General features: G+C 41.5%; 1 protein-coding gene across 8 annotated transcripts in view; it reads right to left on the bottom strand.

The window, feature by feature from the left end:
* Positions 1 to 18,581, bottom strand: part of DRP2 (dystrophin related protein 2) — a 149,461-nt gene that overhangs the window by 110,231 nt on the left and 20,649 nt on the right. For 2 of the 8 annotated variants that reach the window (XM_019019563.4, XM_055376575.2), the window contains exons 1-2: positions 8,901 to 9,876; positions 4,368 to 4,471 (exon numbers count right to left, since the gene is read on the bottom strand). The exons of 2 other annotated variants lie outside the window; for them this stretch is intronic. The gene's annotated coding sequence lies outside the window, so the exon portion shown is untranslated. Of the gene's footprint in view, positions 1 to 4,367; positions 4,472 to 8,900; positions 9,878 to 18,581 lie in introns of those variants that run through there. 4 more of the 8 variants (XM_055376573.2, XM_004064508.5, XM_055376574.2 and 1 more) reach the window with 4 other exon arrangements.

Genomic DNA, 18,581 nt, shown 5'->3' with positions numbered 1-18,581 from the left:
CTATGAACTTTAGTTTTTCTCTGAAAAATATATACATACACTTTTAAAATAAAATCGCCATCACATGCTATCATTTCGTAGCCTGCATTTTTCACTTGCCATTATATCATGGTCATTTTAGAATGTCATTAACTATTCCCTTAAAACATGATTTTTTTTTTGAGACAGGGTCTCTCACTTTGTCACCCAGGCTGGAGTGCACTGGCGTGATCTTGGCTCACTGCAACCTCCCAGGCTCAAGCGATCTTCCTGCCTCAGTACCCCCAGGTAGCTGGGACTACAGGTGTGCACCACAATGCCTGGATAATTTTTTGTATTTTTGGTAGAGATGGGGTTTTGTCATGTTGCCAGGCTGGTCTCAAACTCCTGAGCTCAAGTGATCAGCCTGCCTCAGCCTCGCAAAGTGTTTATATTACAGGTGTGAGCCACCACGCCCAGCCTAAAACATGATTTTTAACAGCTGCATAGGAAGTACAGCACTGTGATTGAGGCCATGGGCACTGGCATCAGACAGACCTAGAGTCAAATCCACACTATTCAACCTATTAGCAGTGTGGTCCAGGACAAGTTAACCTCTCTGAGCCTCAGTGTCCTCATCTGCAAAATGGGGATAAATAATGATAGCATCCTCAAAGAATTATTCTAATAATTAAAGTTAATAATTTAAATAACTTAGCACAGTGTCTGGCAACAATACACAACTCAATAAGTGTTAGCTATCGTCATTGTATAGTATCCCACTGAATGGATACACCATAGTTTAACAATCAGACATATGTTTATAGTTCTTCTTTTTTATAAATCAAAGTGCAGTGAACAACCTTGTGCATATTTGTGATTCTTTCCATAGGATAATTGCCTATAAGGGAGAATCCCTGGATCAAAGCGTTTATGATACATATGTCTAAACTGCCCTAGAAAAAGTTATATCATTTTACACTACTACTAGCAATGTATGAGAGTGCCAGTTTCCCAGCACACTTGCCCACAGTATGTATTCTTACTTTATTTGCCAACTTTGTGAGTGAAAATGGCATTTTGAGGATTACTTTGCATTTCCTTAATTGCTAAAGATATTTAGCTTTTCCTCCACACTTTTAGTGGTCGTTTGTATCTCTTCTTTCATCAACTATCTCTTTTCTTCTCTTTTGAGATTCATTTCTCTCCAGATTATAAGATTCTTTCTTATTCCTCTACTGACCTGATGCTAGGTTAAGGCTTCACAAAACAAAACTAAGATAAACCCAGGAGTCAGAGAATTCAGACCTTCTAATCCTAACACAGGCAGAAAAGGAATAGATTTCTTCCGGTCCTAAAATGACTATCCTCTGCTCTTTTTAGACTTTGTCCCTGACTGTGACCTCAAGTCATATTGCCTCTCTAGGCCTTAGTTTGCTAATGTATCAAATATTAATGTTTAAGGGTTGCTAAGCACCAAACACTATCATTCTCTGTATTCATACAGCATGCCTTTGTAGTCTGTTGTGCTGTCTTTCATGATCCTCAGTACAACCTAGTAAAGTTGTCCCAGTCAGAATTAAGATCCCACTTTACAGATGAAGATGCTGAGACACAAGTGAACCAGGGCCTCCTGATTCCTGGGTGAGTACTCTTTGTTATACACAAAGATTCTTCTGCCCCTATCTAGCTCCATCCTATCTCAAATCACCATCTGCACATACTGATTTTTTTCCTATTCCTCTTTTTAATTTGCAAAGGCTATGAGAGATTGAAGATGAATCAGACTTGGTCCCCAACTGGTCAAATGTACGAAACAAGACATATAAACAAAACAAAACAAAAAGGATAATTTTAGCGGGGAAAATTATTCATACCATACGTGGGTGCTGTGGTTTGAATATCTGTCCCCAATGTGACAGTATTGAGAGCTGGGGCCTTTAAGAGGTGATGAGGGCTTTGCCCTCATGAATGGATTAATCCACTCATGGATTAATGAATTAATAAGTTATCATGAGAGGAGAATTCATGGCTTTATAAAAAGAGGAAGAGAGATCTGAACTAGCACACTAAGCCCTCTAGCCATGTGATACTCCGTGCCATCTTGGGATGCTTCAGAGAGTTTCTGCCAGCAAGAAGACTCTCACCAGATGCAGCCCCTCGAACTTGGACTTCTCAGCTTCCATAACTGTAAGAAATAAATTCCTTTTCTTATAAATTACTCAGTTTCAGGTATTCTGTTATAAGCAACAGAAAATGGACTGAGACAGCAGGACACAGAAATTATGCTATAAGAGGTCACAGAGGAGGAAGTGTTCACTTCTAGTTGGAGGGATCTGGGATGTATTTATGGAAAAGAAGCTTTCGAGCTAAGGTGAAAGAGAAGATTTTGACATATGCAGGTGTGGAGGATGCTTTTTGGGTGGCAATAAGCCTTCCCTGCCCTCCCCTAGGGATCCTGCTGGATACCAAACTGTGGCTTTTTGCTAGTACAAATACTCTTCCTGGTTCTAAAAGCCATACACAGGCTGTTTGAGGAGGATTCAGTGGGAAGGCATTGTTTCTCTTGAGCAGAGATAAAAAGCTTCAAAAACACAGGGGAGATATTAGGATTTCAGCATGAAAGCAAGATTGTTGGCTCATGGAGGACAAAACCCACACCTGATATTTATTCATATCCCACATATTTTTAACACAGTGCTAGGCACCCATAAACTGGAGATGTATAGGAACATATGTTACTTAAATTTGTGTGGAATAATGTACAATGTTAGCATTTGAAACAAGTACAATAATAAGTACAATGTCAGCATTTGAAACAAGGCTTGAAATGGCAAAAAAAAATTGCAAAAACTTAAACGTCTATCCCTAGGGGACTAATTAAATAATGGTGTATCCATACAATGGAATTCTATACAGCTACTTAAAAAATAATTAAGAACTCTTTATATGCCAATACAAAATGATCTCTTATGATATACCTTAAGTAAAAAGAAAACAAGAGAAAAATCAAGGTGGTGGTTAGTCTACATTTGTATACTAAAAATATGTGCTTATAGATGCAAAAAAATATCTTTGGAAGTATACAAAAGAGCCTGTTACCATTGGAGAAGGGAACTGAGCAGTAAAAATTCTCCCCATGTCTTTGGGATTTCTACTATTCCTGCCCTTTTCAAAATGAGAAATATACCTATAAAAGTACATAAAGCATATATGTAAAGTATATTAAATTATTATAAAGTAAATTAATATAATCACTTCTCAGGTTGAGAAACAGAATTATTCCCTACACCACATAAGCCCCATGTTGCCAATAGGAGATAAAATTTTTTACTAAATATCATTTTGTACTTTTTGAATTTTGACCCATGTGAACACATTACCTATTTAATAACAGCTAATTCTTCACCCCCTCTCTGCTCCCCAGCAAAATACAAGGAGGTCACCATCTATTTTATGGAAAGACTGGTGTGCCAGCTTTTCCATAGTCAAATAAATAATAACTGCATTCTGTGTTTTATATATATTAACTAAGCAGTCTACATACATTAACTCATTTAATCCTTACAACAACCCTATAAAGTAGTTACTATTGCTATCCTTATTGTGTGGATGAGAAAATGGGGGCACAGAGATGGTAAGTAACTTGTTCAGAGTCATATTGTGAATACATCGTGAAGAGCTGGGATTTGTACCCAGGCAGTTGTGTCTCAGAATACAAGTTATTTATCATTATGCTATTCTGCCTCTGTAAATTCTAGAACCCAGGCTCTGAGGCATTGTAATCACTGATACCTGGCAAGTGTATCCATACAATGGATACAATGGAGACAATTTTTGGCTATGGACCACCAGGTGCGAGCCCAAGCATTGACTCAGTTATGCCACTACCCAGGCAAAGACACAAGCAATTAAAAACAGACAAGATGCAGTGAGTCTAAGGTCTGGGGCAGCACCAGGCTGGCAAACCATGAAAAGCACGTAAGTGACCTTTACAGGACATCTGAGAAGTGAAATTCTGGTCAAGTCTCCTATTTTAAGCTCAGAGCCTCCCCAATGCCTAGAGCTCAATAAATTTTTTTTTCAATAAATAAGCTCTTTCCACCTAGAAACCAGAGAAATCTAAGAGCCTATGTTACAAAAAGACCTCCAGAAGTGGACAAAGATGTCTGCTGCAGTATTGTTTGCAATAGCAAAAATCTGCATTCACTCAAATGTCCACCAGCGGGGGACTGGTGAGTAGACTACGTCTGAGACATATCACAGCATTATTGTCTGGGGCATAGGCTCTGAACCAGGATGCTCTGGCTTGCACCTTGGCCACTTATTGGCACAGATATGGACAAGCTCCCCAACCTTACGTGCTCCAGTCCCCACATCTGTGAAACAGGGATAACAAAAAGACCTACCTCTTAGCTTTGTTGAGAGGAGTTAATTCATAGTTTCTGGCATTTAGTAAATATTCAAATGTTATCTATTACGATAGCCACTCACACGACGGAATATTATGTAGCTGTTAAAAAGAAAGAGGTAGATCTATATGCACTGATTTGGACAGATTTCAAAATTATATATTTTAGGCCAAAGAAAACAAATGTCAGAATAGCATGTTTAGTGGAACTCGAATTTTGTAAAAACATTTTTAAAAAATCTACTGTGTGTATGTGCAGAAAGGAAGCCTGGACATCCGGTTTTTTTGTTTGTTTGTTTGTTTTTTTTGAGACGGAGTCTCGCTCTGTCGCCCAGGCTAGAGTGCAGCTGGAGTGCAGTGGCATGATCTCGGCTCACTGCAACCTCCGCCTCCTGGGTTCAAGTGATTATCTTGCCTCAGCCTCCCAGCCGAGACTGTGCCACTGCACTCTAGCCTGGGTGACATAGCGAGACTCCATCTCAAAAAAAAAAAAAAAAAAAGCAAACATTTATTATTCTTGGGAGAAAAAATTCAAGAGATAGGGAAGACTTCTAAGATGTAGAGGTTCTATAAAGAACAGGGCAATGGGAAGGCGACCCCCTTCCCATGGGCTACAGAATCCTCTCCCCAATCCAAGGTAACACTGTGTAACTGCCTTTTCTCTCATACCACTGGCTTTCTACCTGACAGCATGGCAGTAGGAGAGAAGATACACATTTCACTGGTAACAAACTTTGTTATAGTTCCTAAAATAATTCCTGCAATGCACCCAAAAAACCAAGGTTCTGCTTCAGATGTACCAGATTTAATGAATAAATCATAGAAACTCAGATTTTCAAGCTAGAAAGGACCTTTGAGATCATCTAGGCCAATCCCCTCATTTAGAAATGAAAACAAGGAAACGTATTCCTGAGAAGTTTAGCTGTCAAGCAATTTTGAGAAATAAAATTTATTATCCAATTAAAAAATCAGAGGTGCATCCCCATGGGAGAAAACTCTAAGAGCCAATTAATGCAATAAACCTGAAACCTTTATACACTGATGGTGGGAGTGTAAGTTAGTAAACTATTTTGCACAGTGATTTGACAATATCTCCCAAAGGTGACAATGCACATAACCTGTAAGGGGACAATTCCACCCAGATATTTATCCAGTAGAAATTGTCACCTAAGAATAGCTACACAAGAATGATCACAGTACCTCTGTGATTGCTCAAAACTAGAAATAGCCTAAATGTCCATCAACAGCAGAATAAAGTGTGGTATAGTCATTACAGGAGTATACAATAGCGAAAAAAATGAGTAAACTAGAGACCCGTGTTACAACATGGATGCTTTTCACAAATATAACATTGAATAGAAAAAATAAGTTTCAAGCCAAGTGCAGTGGCTCATGGCTGTAATCCCAACACCTTGGGAGGCTGAGGCAGGAGGACTACATGAGGCCAGGAGTTTGAGATCAGCCTGGACAACATAGCAGGACCCTGTCTCTATGAAGGAAAAAAAATTAGCTGGGCATGTTGGTGCCACCTGGGGGGTGGTGAGGCTGGAGGATTGCTCCAGCCCAGGAGCTCGAGACTGCAGTGAGCTATGATCACACCACTTCACTCCAGCCTGGATAACAGTGCAAGATCTTGTCTCTTGGCGGGGAAAAAAAAGAAAAGAGAAATCACGTTGCAGAAGAATATGTATGACACACCACTGATATAAACTTTTAAAACATATAAAGCAGTAGTATATGTTGTTTAAAAATATATACATGTGTAGTAAAAGTATATAAATCAATGCATGGGAATAATAAACACCAAATCCAGGATAGTGGTTACTTTGGAAGGAAAGAGAGAACTTTAATCATGGAGAATAGACAGAAGGTTTCACCTCTACTGGTAATGTTTCTTTATTAAGCTGGGCAGTGAATAACCTGATTTTCACCATATTATTTTTATACCTTTTTGAATGAACAAAGATATTTCATAACACATTGTTTAAAAGAATGCAACAAAGCCCATGCTGAAAAGAAAGTTGACAATTTTTGCATATAGCAAAATACTAGAAGAAATGTATTAAATGTAAATATTGCACTCAAAATTAAAGATTATTCCTTAAATCTGCTTTATTTTCCTGGAACTAGTTTCACAGGAGGAGACCTGCTAGAGAAGCAGCAGTTGGGTACAGTGGGCTGGGGAGTCAGGAGATAATCCCAGATTCTCATCAGCTATGGGAAGGAAAACAATATGATTAACCTCTTGGGTTTTTCATGTTTAGAAATGCATTGTTGGACTAGATTATTTTACAAGTGTTATCCATGTGACGATTTCTTCCAGTTTTTTATTTTTTTATTTTTTATTTTATTATTTTTTTTAGCAGCAGTTCCCCAGACTGTATCTGCAAGAGGCAAAAAGTGTTTTCCATACAGAAAAGTGTTCCCTGGTCAAACCAGTCTGGGATGTACTGGGTTAAACAAAATTAAACAGATTCATTTACAGCAGTACTTCTCAGAGTCTTTAATATGCGTTACATACACTGTGACTCTCCAAAATGAGAATTCGGTTAAGAAGCATTTCCAAAAATGTATTGAACTGCAGAATACACACACATGCATGCACACACACACACACACACCCAACACTTATTTTAAAACAGAATCTATTAACGTTCTCTCAGGATGGGGCTCTATAGAACATTGGTTTGGTAAATGCTATCCTAGAAGGATTTATCTCACTTGCTATTTTTGTTGCTGATGCATGTTTAGAATCCTTCATAAGGGAGGAATGCCATTTCATAGTATAATTTCCACTGAATGGGTTTCCTCTGAGTGTGTATCCCTGAGAAGTTTAGAAGGCTATCTTCTTGGCCTTCATTAGTGAGACCCCATCCTAGCTGGCATGGTGGCAGATCCAACATCAGAAACTTCTGAGCATCTATAGTTAGAAGGGCTGAATCGCAGATGTGCTCTCCGCATCTGGCTCAGGGCCTTTGCTAAATTCATTGCTTCAAGCTATGCTCCCCTCCTTTATGGTGGACTTGAAGGGTAATCTGACCTGGAGCACAGAGCTACTTAGCTGAGGCTGAATGCCTAGAAGTACAAATCTCACAGAAAGAGGAGTTCTTTCCATGTGCCTTCATCCCCCAGCAATGGTTTACAGAAAGCAAGACTACAGGACAGAGGCCTGCCAACCCAAAGACAGAGGGGCTTGGTCTTCTTTCAGAAACAGGACACAACACTGCCACTTCCAACACTGCCTTTTCACGGAGGTTTCCTTAGAAGGCCCTGAGATTCTCTGGGATCATCTCCCCTCGCAAACCTTAGAAGGAAAATCTCCTGAGGCTTGTGGTTCCCACAGGCCTTTTAAAAGGTGATTTACCTGAGGGCCTTTCATCTAGAAACAAGGATTCTTTGGAAAAGTCAGGAATTAAGATGAACTAGACATAGAGCTTTTTTAAGGCTTTTGTTCTTTTGACAATCAAAAAGAAAACATTTTTAAAAAGTATGTTCTTTTCCAGACAGCATGCACCATGCTTTCAATGGAAGCAGGCAGCAGCTGCTGCTGACGTTCTCCTCTACCCCACTCCACCCCACCCCATCCCAGCCTTGCCACCTGCTTAGACCCAACACCTGTGAGGCCTGGCTCGACCTGCCTACCAAAGGAAGGATAAACATTAACTACCCATATAGTCTCAGGCCCACTTACTAGGCTGGGGCACTTGGTCTGATGCTGGGAAAGGCGGTGAGAGCAGAAGGTGATAGGGTGTTGGACTCCAAGAGAAGCAAGCCCTATTTGAAACCACTCCAAGCTGTGCTTTCAAGAGTGGAAAGATGCCTCCTGATTACAGGGTGTAGAAAGGAAACCAGGGGAGAAGATAAGGGGGAAAAATGTCACAGGAAAAACAACAGAGCCAGGAAGTAAATACAGAGATGAGAGGAGCCCTGCAGCTCCAGGCTCTTAGGTCAGAGCCTGGTTTACTTCAGCAAAGAACTCCTGTGTCCTGTCTGCTGGCCAAAATACTCATTTGTTCAGGGAACCTGCTCCAAGGTCCCATGTTTCCTCTCTCCTCCCTTGTTAGCCAATGCTTTCCACACACCTTTGCTTCCCTCCTGCCAAGAAGTATACCCTTGGACAAAAAGCATGCTATTGAGAACCTAAAATAAATAAATGCCCCTCTTTTCTCAAAGAAGCAAACTGTGTACCTCCTTCTTATTCATTTTTAGACCTTAGTTGCTCAAATCGGCTTGAGTTTCTATTCTTGGGCATCTTTTTTTTTTTTCTTTATGAATCTAAATGGTGACTACTTTATTGTGGGCATTTTTAAATGCAAGTTTTCCCCTAAAGGCACATGCAAGCAGACCGCAGGCAGGCACACGTACACACACACACACACACACACACACATGCACACACACACTCATTTTCCCTCTCTCCCCTCACCCCTCGCCCGCCACACAGTACCTCTGGAGCTTCCCCTCCCTCAGTCGCTTCCCCTCAGCTAGCTGAACAAGGCCAAGGCTTGGAAATAATTTTTCTGTGGCCTACCTTCTGATTCCGTCAGGTCTGAGAAGCAGGCGGCAGCTGTAAGCTGGGAGGCTGGGGCTGGGCTGCCTCTGTGAATCAGCAAAGAAGTCCCTGAGACAGGGATGCCGACAGCTGCTGTATGCACACTCTCCCTCTGTCTCTCCCACTTCCCTGTCTTCCTTCTTCTCCTCCTCCTCCCCTCTCAGAGCTGCTCTGTGTTGCTATGCAATCATATCACCAGGACTAACAGCATCATTCCGACCTCAGGCAAAAATACCCTTGACTGGGCAAACGCAGGAAGAGCAAGGACAGTTTTGTAAAACTACCAGAGATGTGGCGGCTCTTGGAGATGTTAATTCATTAGAAGCAGAGGAGGAAAGCGGAAGAGCCTGAGAAGCAGAGGGGGAGAGAAGGAGACAAGGAGAGGGGGAAGAGGGAGAGAGGGAGAGAGGGGGAGAGGGGGAGAGGGGAAGAGGGGGAGAGGCTTCCACTGGGGAGGAGGAGACAAAAGAGCCCTGGAGATCAATCAGGCTGCTAAGCGAGCAGCCTGGACCCCAACTTACACCGATCTAGCCCACAGACAAAACCAACTTTGGAGCCAGCAGCTGGCAGGGGCCCCTCGGTAGCCAGTCCAGGATTCCGCTTCTGTGTTGAGGGTTGAAACACTGTGATCTGGAATCATCACTGGTACTCAAGGTACAGTTTTGGGCTCAGGACAGTCTGCCAGTCACCCCTAAGTCTCATCTTCACACCCTCTTAGATCTCACATGTAGAAAAAGCCTCAACAAATTGGGGAAACAAAATGGATCTTGAATAATTCAGGAAAATACAGCTCCTCCATGACTCCCCTCAATGACTACTACCCCAGGCACCTTCCTGCTTTTGTCCATACCAGCCCTTACTCTTTTAACTGTCACGCTTGTTAAAGAGAAGAGGGTATGAGCTCCAAACACCCTCAGAGACCTGGGAGAAGCCACTGGCAGGATAGATAAGATTATATCCCTTTACCAAGTGCCCAGCACACAGTAGGTTACTTAATAAATATATGTTGAACGAGTAAATTGAATGAATAGGTGGATGAATGGCAGTCAGAAAGTCCCCATCCTCATCCTCCTACACAAACATACGAAGATTTAAAGCCCCAGCAGTCCCAGGCCACGGCAAAGGATAAAAGCAGCTTTCTTCTTTCCTCCCTCCATCTCTGGGAACAGGGTGTATATGGAGAGAGACAAAGACTGGTTGGGAGTGGGTTGCTTAAGTTCACTGATTTGCCTCTAAAAATTTTATAAGCTCTGATGGCACTGGAACTTAGAAAATACTTCCTAGGGTTGGGCGTGGTGGCTCACGCCTATATAATCCCACACTTTGGGAGGCCGAGGCAGGCGGATCACAAGGTCAGGAGTTCGAGACCAGCCTGACCAACATGGTGAAACCCCCGTCTTTACTAAAAAAATACAAAAATTAGCTGGGTGTGGTGGTGTGCGCCTGGAATCCCAGCTACTCAGGAGGCTGAGGCAGGAGAATCGCTTGAACCTGGGAGGTGGAGGTTGCAGTGAGCCAAGATCGCACCACTGCACCCAACCTGGGTAACAGAGCAAGACTCTGTCTCAAAAAAAAAAAAGAAAGAAAGAAAGAAAATACTTCCTAGGACTAGTATTTACATAGGATCTAGGACTAGTGTTTACAAAGTGTCTAAAGGACCCGGAATTACTGTTTTATTTAGTTCCATTTTAAAATTATTATGTGATTTTTTATGAAGTATTTTTATTATTTATTTTTAATTGACAAATAATAATTGTATATATTTATGGGCTCCAGTGTGATGTTTTGATCTATGTATACTATGCAGAAAAATTCAGCCCAGCCAATTAACATATTCATCATCCCACCAACTTATCATTTTTTTTGTAGCAAGAACATTAGAAATCTATTCTTTTAGCAATTTTGATATATATAATACATCATTAATAACTGTGGTCATCATGATGATCATTACTATTATTGAAAACCTTCAGCTAGAAAATAGTGTGTATATATATGTTTTCTTTTGAGGTGAGATTTTAAAAACTTAAGTTGCTAGCTTCAGCAAAAGGCTAGAAATATGGCCTGATCTCCTCTTCAAAATAAGCGACATAGGAACCAATTGCCCCTGTCATCAAGCTTTCAGAGCTGTGTAAGTAGCCCTTCCTATCTGGTCCAAATAGCAAAAGGCAGGCCCCCATGCAGGTGCAGAAAAGGCCTTTGATTTCTGAAGGGGCTTTTGAAAACACATCTGGCTTCTCAACCTACACATCCGCAACAGAACATTTCTCAGCTACCTAGCCTAGCCCAGGCCTGACCCTGTCTCGCCCTCCATCCTAGCCGTGGAAGCTTACAGGGTTTGTCAATACCATCCATCCAGAACCAGGGACCTCAGAGTCCTTTACAACTGACTTGGAATGAGTTGGAGTGGAGAGCTGGCTAGAAGAAAGACCAGAGGGAACATTGTGAGAAATAGTTTGGGAAGGCACACACAGAACAACTGTTGACGGACATATACAAAACACATGGGAACCTGACTCACTACTAACCCTCGGCACCAGGCTACCACATGCCCAACAAGAACATAGGCTAGACTCAACTATTTTCGGAGGAGGCCAAAGAAAGATAAAAGTAGGTCGGGCCACAAGCTTTGACTTTAGTTTCACCTTGGTAACTGGCAGAAGGATGTTCAAGGCTCACCCTGGTATCACTGCACAGGACTTTGCTAGGGTATTTCAGATAGGGAGAAAGCATGTATAAAAGCACAAAGGTTAGAGCACACAGCCTGCTGAGGAACTGCACGTCCTAGTTAAGTATGGTTAACTTAAGACAGGGATATGGGTGGGAAAGGGGAGAAGGTGGCAGGAGATGAAGCTATGGAAGCACATGGGATCAGCCCATGGGGGCACTGGAGTACCATGCTAAGGATCATTTAAAATGTTTAAGCAGGCAAGTGGCATGATCAGGTTTATGTTTTAGAAATATCGCTCCAGTGGTTTTCATTCAAAGAACCATTACTGAGTGTCTACTACATTCCACATTCTGTGCTAGACCCCAGGGGCACAGAGAAGACTGGAAGACTGCCTTCAAGTTGCTCATAGCCTAATGGGTGAGACAGTTAATTAAAAACAAATACAATAGAGTGATAAGTGAAACGAAGGATGAATCTGAGGGGGGAAAGGCTGGAAGCCTGGGTGCCTGATAGGAAGCAGTTGCAGTACTCATCTGATAAGGGCCTGAGGTGGAGCAGTTGGTAGTGAGGGTGGAAAAAACGGACAACTCGGTTTTATATTGGAAGAGTGGGCCTCGTCCCCAAATGGATCTTCTTCATACTGGCCTTTCCTTGTATTGATTCTTCCTAGTCTGCCTACTTGCTGCATTGCTAAAGGAGAAATAAACTGTATTTTTGTCCTTTGTGGGTGAGAGAGGTGGTATAGCTTATTCTCATTGCTGTTTTGCCATTCCGCAGCCTTATTTGCTGGTCCCTGACCATGTTTACCAAAACAACTACTTCTGTTCATTTCTACCAGCCACCCAATCCCGGCCACCTACCTCAGCAAATAACTTCCATTCTCCTGCTTTACTGAAAAGGTGGATGTTATCCCTGCAAACTTCTCTATCTCAGAATGTCTTCCAGTCTTTCCCTCCTACCGTCTCCAGACAAAACGAAATCACTTATTACCTCCCTAAGGTCAACGCCTCTTCCCATGACCTCAGGCCATTTTCTCTGTATCTCCTCTGGGAACTTCTTATACATTGTTTCCTCTCTTGCTTTCCTCTGCAATCTTTTTTTTTTTTTTTTAATTATACTTTAAGTTTTAGGGTACATGTGCACATTGTGCAGGTTAGTTACATATGTATACATGTGCCATGCTGGTGCGCTGCACCCACTAACTCGTCATCTAGCATTAGGTATATCTCCCAATGCTATCCCTCCCCCCTCCCCCCACCCCACAACAGTCCCCAGAGTGTGATATTCCCCTTCCTGTGTCCATGTGATCTCATTGTTCAATTCCCAGCTATGAGTGAGAATATGCGGTGTTTGGTTTTTTGTTCTTGCGATAGTTTACTGAGAATGATGGTTTCCAATTTCATCCATGTCCCTACAAAGGACATGAACTCATCATTTTTTATGGCTGCATAGTATTCCATGGTGTATATGTGCCACATTTTCTTAATCCAGTCTATCATTGTTGGACATTTGGGTTGGTTCCAAGTCTTTGCTATTGTGAATAATGCCGCAATAAACATACGTGTGCATGTGTCTTTATAGCAGCATGATTTATAGTCCTTTGGGTATATACCCAGTAATGGGATGGCTGGGTCAAATGGTATTTCTAGTTCTAGATCCCTGAGGAATCGCCACACTGACTTCCACAATGGTTGAACTAGTTTACAGTCCCACCAACAGTGTAAAAGTGTTCCTATTTCTCCACATCCTCTCCAGCACCTGTTGTTTCCTGACTTTTTAATGATTGCCATTCTAACTGGTGTGAGATGATATCTCATAGTGGTTTTGATTTGCATTTCTCTGATGGCCAGTGATGATGAGCATTTTTTCATGTGTTTTTTGGCTGCATAAATGTCTTCTTTTGAGAAGTGTCTGTTCATATCCTTCGCCCACTTTTTGATGGGGTTGTTTTTTTTCTTGTAAATTTGTTTGAGTTCATTGTAGATTCTGGATATTAGCCCTTTGTCAGATGAGTAGGTTGCGAAAATTTTCTCCCATGTTGTAGGTTGCCTGTTCACTCTGATGGTAGTTTCTTTTGCTGTGCAGAAGCTCTTTAGTTTAATTAGATCCCATTTGTCAATTTTGTCTTTTGTTGCCATTGCTTTTGGTGTTTTGGACATGAAGTCCTTGCCCACACCTATGTCCTGAATGGTAATGCCTAGGTTTTCTTCTAGGGTTTTTATGGTTTTAGGTCTAACGTTTAAATCTTTAGTCCATCTTGAATTGATTTTTGTATAAGGTGTAAGGAAGGGATCCAGTTTCAGCTTTCTACATATGGCTAGCCAGTTTTCCCAGCACCATTTATTAAATAGGGAATCCTTTCCCCATTGCTTGTTTTTCTCAGGTTTGTCAAAGATCAGATAGTTGTAGGTATGTGGTGTTATTTCTGAGGGCTCTGTTCTGTTCCATTGATCTATATCTCTGTTTTGGTACCAGTACCATGCTGTTTTTGTTACTGTAGCCTTGTGGTATAGTTTGAAGTCAGGTAGTGTGATGCCTCCAGCTTTGTTCTTTTGGCTTAGGATTGACTTGGCAATGCGGGCTCTTTTTTGGTTCCATATGAACTTTAAAGTAGTTTTTTCCAATTCTGTGAAGAAAGTCATTGGTAGCTTGATGGGGATGGCATTGAATCTGTTTGGTTGCCTCCCTTTCCCTGCTGTCGAAAAACATGCGAGGAGCAGGAAGTATGTTGACTCCGATGAGCTGGGAAGTGGGAAGAATGTTTCCCCACTATAGAAAGACCCACCCCCTTGGGCCGGGCACAGTGGCTTACATCTGTAATCCCAGCACTTTGGTGGGCTGAGGCAGGAGGATTTCTTGAGCTCAGGAGTTTGAGACCAGCCTGGGCAATATAGTGAGGCCTCGTCTCCAAACAAATAAAGTTTTTTAAAAAAGAAAGTCCCATCTCACGTACACACACACAACCAGTTTAAGATTATGTTATGGACAAACTGGAGAAAGTTTAGAGGGAAGCAGCATCATCAGGGCAAAGAATACCCAGGTTTCAGTAAGGTTGGAAAGTAAAAAATATCCCTCAGAAAATGCAGAATAATAATAAATCTTTGCCAGCTATTATTTGCAGAATATCTTCTGCCATATTATTTGATTTACACAGCAGAGATTGCTTCCAATGAATTGAGGTTCCATGCAGAAAAACCAAAAGGGTTAGAAGAACAGATAGAGGCAAATGTCTCAGGACAAACAAGATTAATATGAATTCAGATGAGAGAATGAGTCAGAGAGTAGGAGGGAGGGATTTTCACCATGTATGATATAGATGCAGGAGGCTTGGAGATAAGTTGAAGGAACAGGTTAAGTTGGAGGAACAGGTTAAAAATGTAGGGGCACAATGTCAAAAAGGCTGGAATTCGTCATTGGAGTTGATAAGGAATAATGCAAAGCCATAACAGACTAAGGGTTAAAGAATCAGTATTGTCCCAGTCAATGGTCTGAGCACTCTCTGTTGCTTTTGTTGAACATCTGAAAATGTGGAACTCATTTTACACACTTGGTTACCTCCCACCCTCTTCTGCTGTTCTTCAAGCTTCTGCTAAACCAGACCCAGCAGCTGGGATGTTATATAACATAACTTCTATTTATGTTTTCAAATATATTCCATTTAGGCCAAAACCATTCAAGCTACGGTTAAAGTGGTATAGTGGAAAGAATGTTGAATTAGGAGTCAAAAGACAAAGGTTCTAATCCCAATTTTGCTACAAAATTGTCACTGACATTTTTGAGCTTTGATTGTTCCTTCACCAGATAGGAGATAATAGCTGTCTGCCCTGTTTACTTCACTCATTTGGATTGAGACTCAAATGGGATAATGGATGTGAATATATACTGAAACTATAAAGTGTTATTCAAATGTAAGAGATTATTATTTCTATTGCTTCAAGGTCCTGGTGGTTTTCCTATATGCAAAGGACATACATCCTAGAGTAGACTATAACAGCTAAGGACGTCGTGCCAGGAATGTAATTAGCTCCCTGTTTCCATGCTAGATCAGATACTATATTTCTTTAAGTAGACATACCAACCACACAATTCAGGTTTATTCACTATCTTTCACATTATCAACCTTCCTATCCTCCTTTCAGCCCAGACTGCTAGACATATGCACATTCACTAGCAACCTTTCACATATGAGCTTCCAAGAAAACATATACAATTCAATAAGAACTACTGATTTTCCGCTGGGCACGGTGGCTCACGCCTGTAATCCCAGCACTTTGGGAGGCTGAGGTGGATCACCTGAGGTTGGGAGTTCAAGACCAGCCTGGCCAACGTGGTGAAACTCCATCTCTATTGAAAACACAAAAATTAGCCAGGCATGGTGGCAGTTGCCTGTAATCCCAGCTACTTGGGAGGCTGAGGCAGGAGAATCACTTAAACCCGGGAGGCGGAGGCTGCAGTGAGCCAAGACCACGCCATTGCACTCCAGCCTGGGCAAAAAGAGCAAAACTCCATCTCAAAAAAAAAAAAAAAACTACTGATTTTCTAGGTTAAAGAGAACTGCTATTGATTTGTACTTTCATTGTGTTTAGGATACTGAGGCAAAATGGTCACTCACTTCTTGCTTGTAACTTGGATTGAGAGGGGAAGGGAACTAACATTTTTGAGACTGTATTCTGTGCCAAGTAGTGTACCTGTGTGCCAGTGTTACCTCCTGCAATGCTCACAATGATTCAGTGAGGTAAGGGTTATTATTTCCAACTTTACAGACAAGGAGACTACAGCTCAGAGATGTTAAAAGTAACTTGTCCAAATTCAAAAAGCTAATAAAAAAATGCAAGCTGGGATTCAATCCCAAATCCACCTGACTCCAAAGCTGATACTCTTCCCACATCTCTCCTACTTTTAGGCAGGGCCACAGTATTACAAATAGGACACATCCTAGAACTTACCATTTCATAATTCTAGGTGCACTTGAAAGCACATATTGGCATATATGGGTGGCAAGCACCTTGACCACCAACTGGTAGAAACCCATTTCAGGGATGCCTTTAAACCCTGAAGTTGCTTCAGAATCTAAAGCAACCCTGGGCCTAAACAACAAGAGCTGTCTGTTTTATATCTAGTAGCCAGCTCTATCTGTCTCACAAAAGAAAGGCAGGTATTTATTTGCTTGGTAGAGGCAAAGTGACAATTTCAAGGTGAGACTCTGTCAGTGATAAAAGGATGCCTCATACAGGACAATAACCAGTCAAACTTGGAGCTACCATATTGCCCCCTCCTTAGATCCAATCTTAAATTCGATCTCACAGGAGTCAGTGGAGTTAGTAGGTACCTACTTGGTATAATTTGAGGAGGACTGAAATGCTATCACTAATAAAAATGACTTCCCCTGCTGGCCCCACCATGGTGCCTGCAATTCCCTATTAATCATTTCCTTCAAGTTAAAGCATCTGTCAAAATGAAAGTGCTATCTTCAGTTACTATACGTTATACTCATTAGTTTGTCTCTTTCGTTCTAATCACCAGACAGGCATGGGATAGAGGGCAAATGATTTTGAAGGGGAAGGCAAAGAAGGAGAGATTCAATATGATGTATGATGCACAGCTAGAGTACAACAGGGCTAGGGTAAGACATTTTAAAACCCCAAGAACGATGGCTGGGTGTGGTGGCTCACACCTGTAATCCCAGCACTTTGGGAGGCCGAGGCAGGCAGATCACGAGGTTAGGAGTTCGAGACCAGCCTGGCCAACATAGTGAAACCCCGTCTCAATTGAAAATACAAAAAATAGCTGGGCACGGTGGTGCACACCTGTAGTCCCAGCTACTCAAGAGGCTGAGGCAGGAGAATCACTTGAACCCGGGAGGTGGAGGTTGTGGTGAGCCAAGGTCGCACCACTGCACTCCAGCCTGGGCAACAGAGCGAGACTCCATCTAAAAAAAAAAAAAAAAAAAAAGGAAAAACAAACAAACAAAAAACCCCAAGAATGAAAGAGACAGATAATGGTACAAACCCTAAGTGCCCATAAATAATTTAAGATATAAATAATACTAACCTATAAAATAAGCATGAGAGAATTCAACAAAATCTGAACTTTTTCATAATTACAACTGCAATTCTTTCTTATTTTCATACGGTTCACTTTTTAAAAGTGCACAATTCAGCCAGGTGTGGTATAATCTGAGCACCTTGGGAAGCTAAGGCAGGAGGATTGCTTGAGCCTGGGAGTTCAAGACCAGCCTGGGTAACACAGTGAGACTATGTCTCTACTGAAAAATATTTAAAAATTAGCCAGGTATGGTGGCTCGTGCCTTTAGTCCCAGCTACTCGGGAGGCTGCATGAGGAGGACCATTTGGGTTCAGGAGTTCCAGGTTGCAGTGAGCTACGATTGCACCACTGCACTTCAGCCTGGGTGATAGAGTGAAACTCTGTCTCAAACTAAAAACTCCATACCCATTATCAGTTGCCCCCAATATCCCCCAAGTCCCTTCTCAGGCCTAGGCAGCCACTAATCTACCTTCTGTCTCTATAGAGTTTCCTATTCTGGCCATTCTACACAAATGACATCAAACAACATGTGGTCTTTTGTGTCTGGATTCTTTCACGTAGCATATTATCATCAAGCTTCACTACATCATTCCTATGTATGGCTGAATAATATTCCATTGTATAAATATACCACATTTTATTTATCCATCCATCAATTGATGGACATTTAGGTGTTTCCACTCTTTGGCTATTATGAATATTATTGCTATGAACATTTGTGTACAAGTTTATTGTATGAATATATGTTTTCAATTCTTTTAAGTACATACCTAGGAATAGAATTGCTGTGTTATATGATAACTCTGCATTTAACTTTTTGAGGAACTGCCAGACCGTTCATCAAAGTGGCATCTCCACCAGCAATGTACAAGGGTTCCCATCTCTGCATATTCTTGCCAATACTTGTCTTTTTTAGTATAGCCATCCTAGAAGTTATAAAGTAG

Source organism: Gorilla gorilla, chromosome X (genome assembly GCF_029281585.2).
Source record: "Gorilla gorilla gorilla isolate KB3781 chromosome X, NHGRI_mGorGor1-v2.1_pri, whole genome shotgun sequence".
In the NCBI taxonomy this organism is placed as follows: Eukaryota; Metazoa; Chordata; class Mammalia; order Primates; family Hominidae; genus Gorilla; species Gorilla gorilla.
The sequence above is the reverse complement of the archived record's forward strand: the minus strand, read 5'-3'. Positions and strand labels throughout refer to the sequence as shown.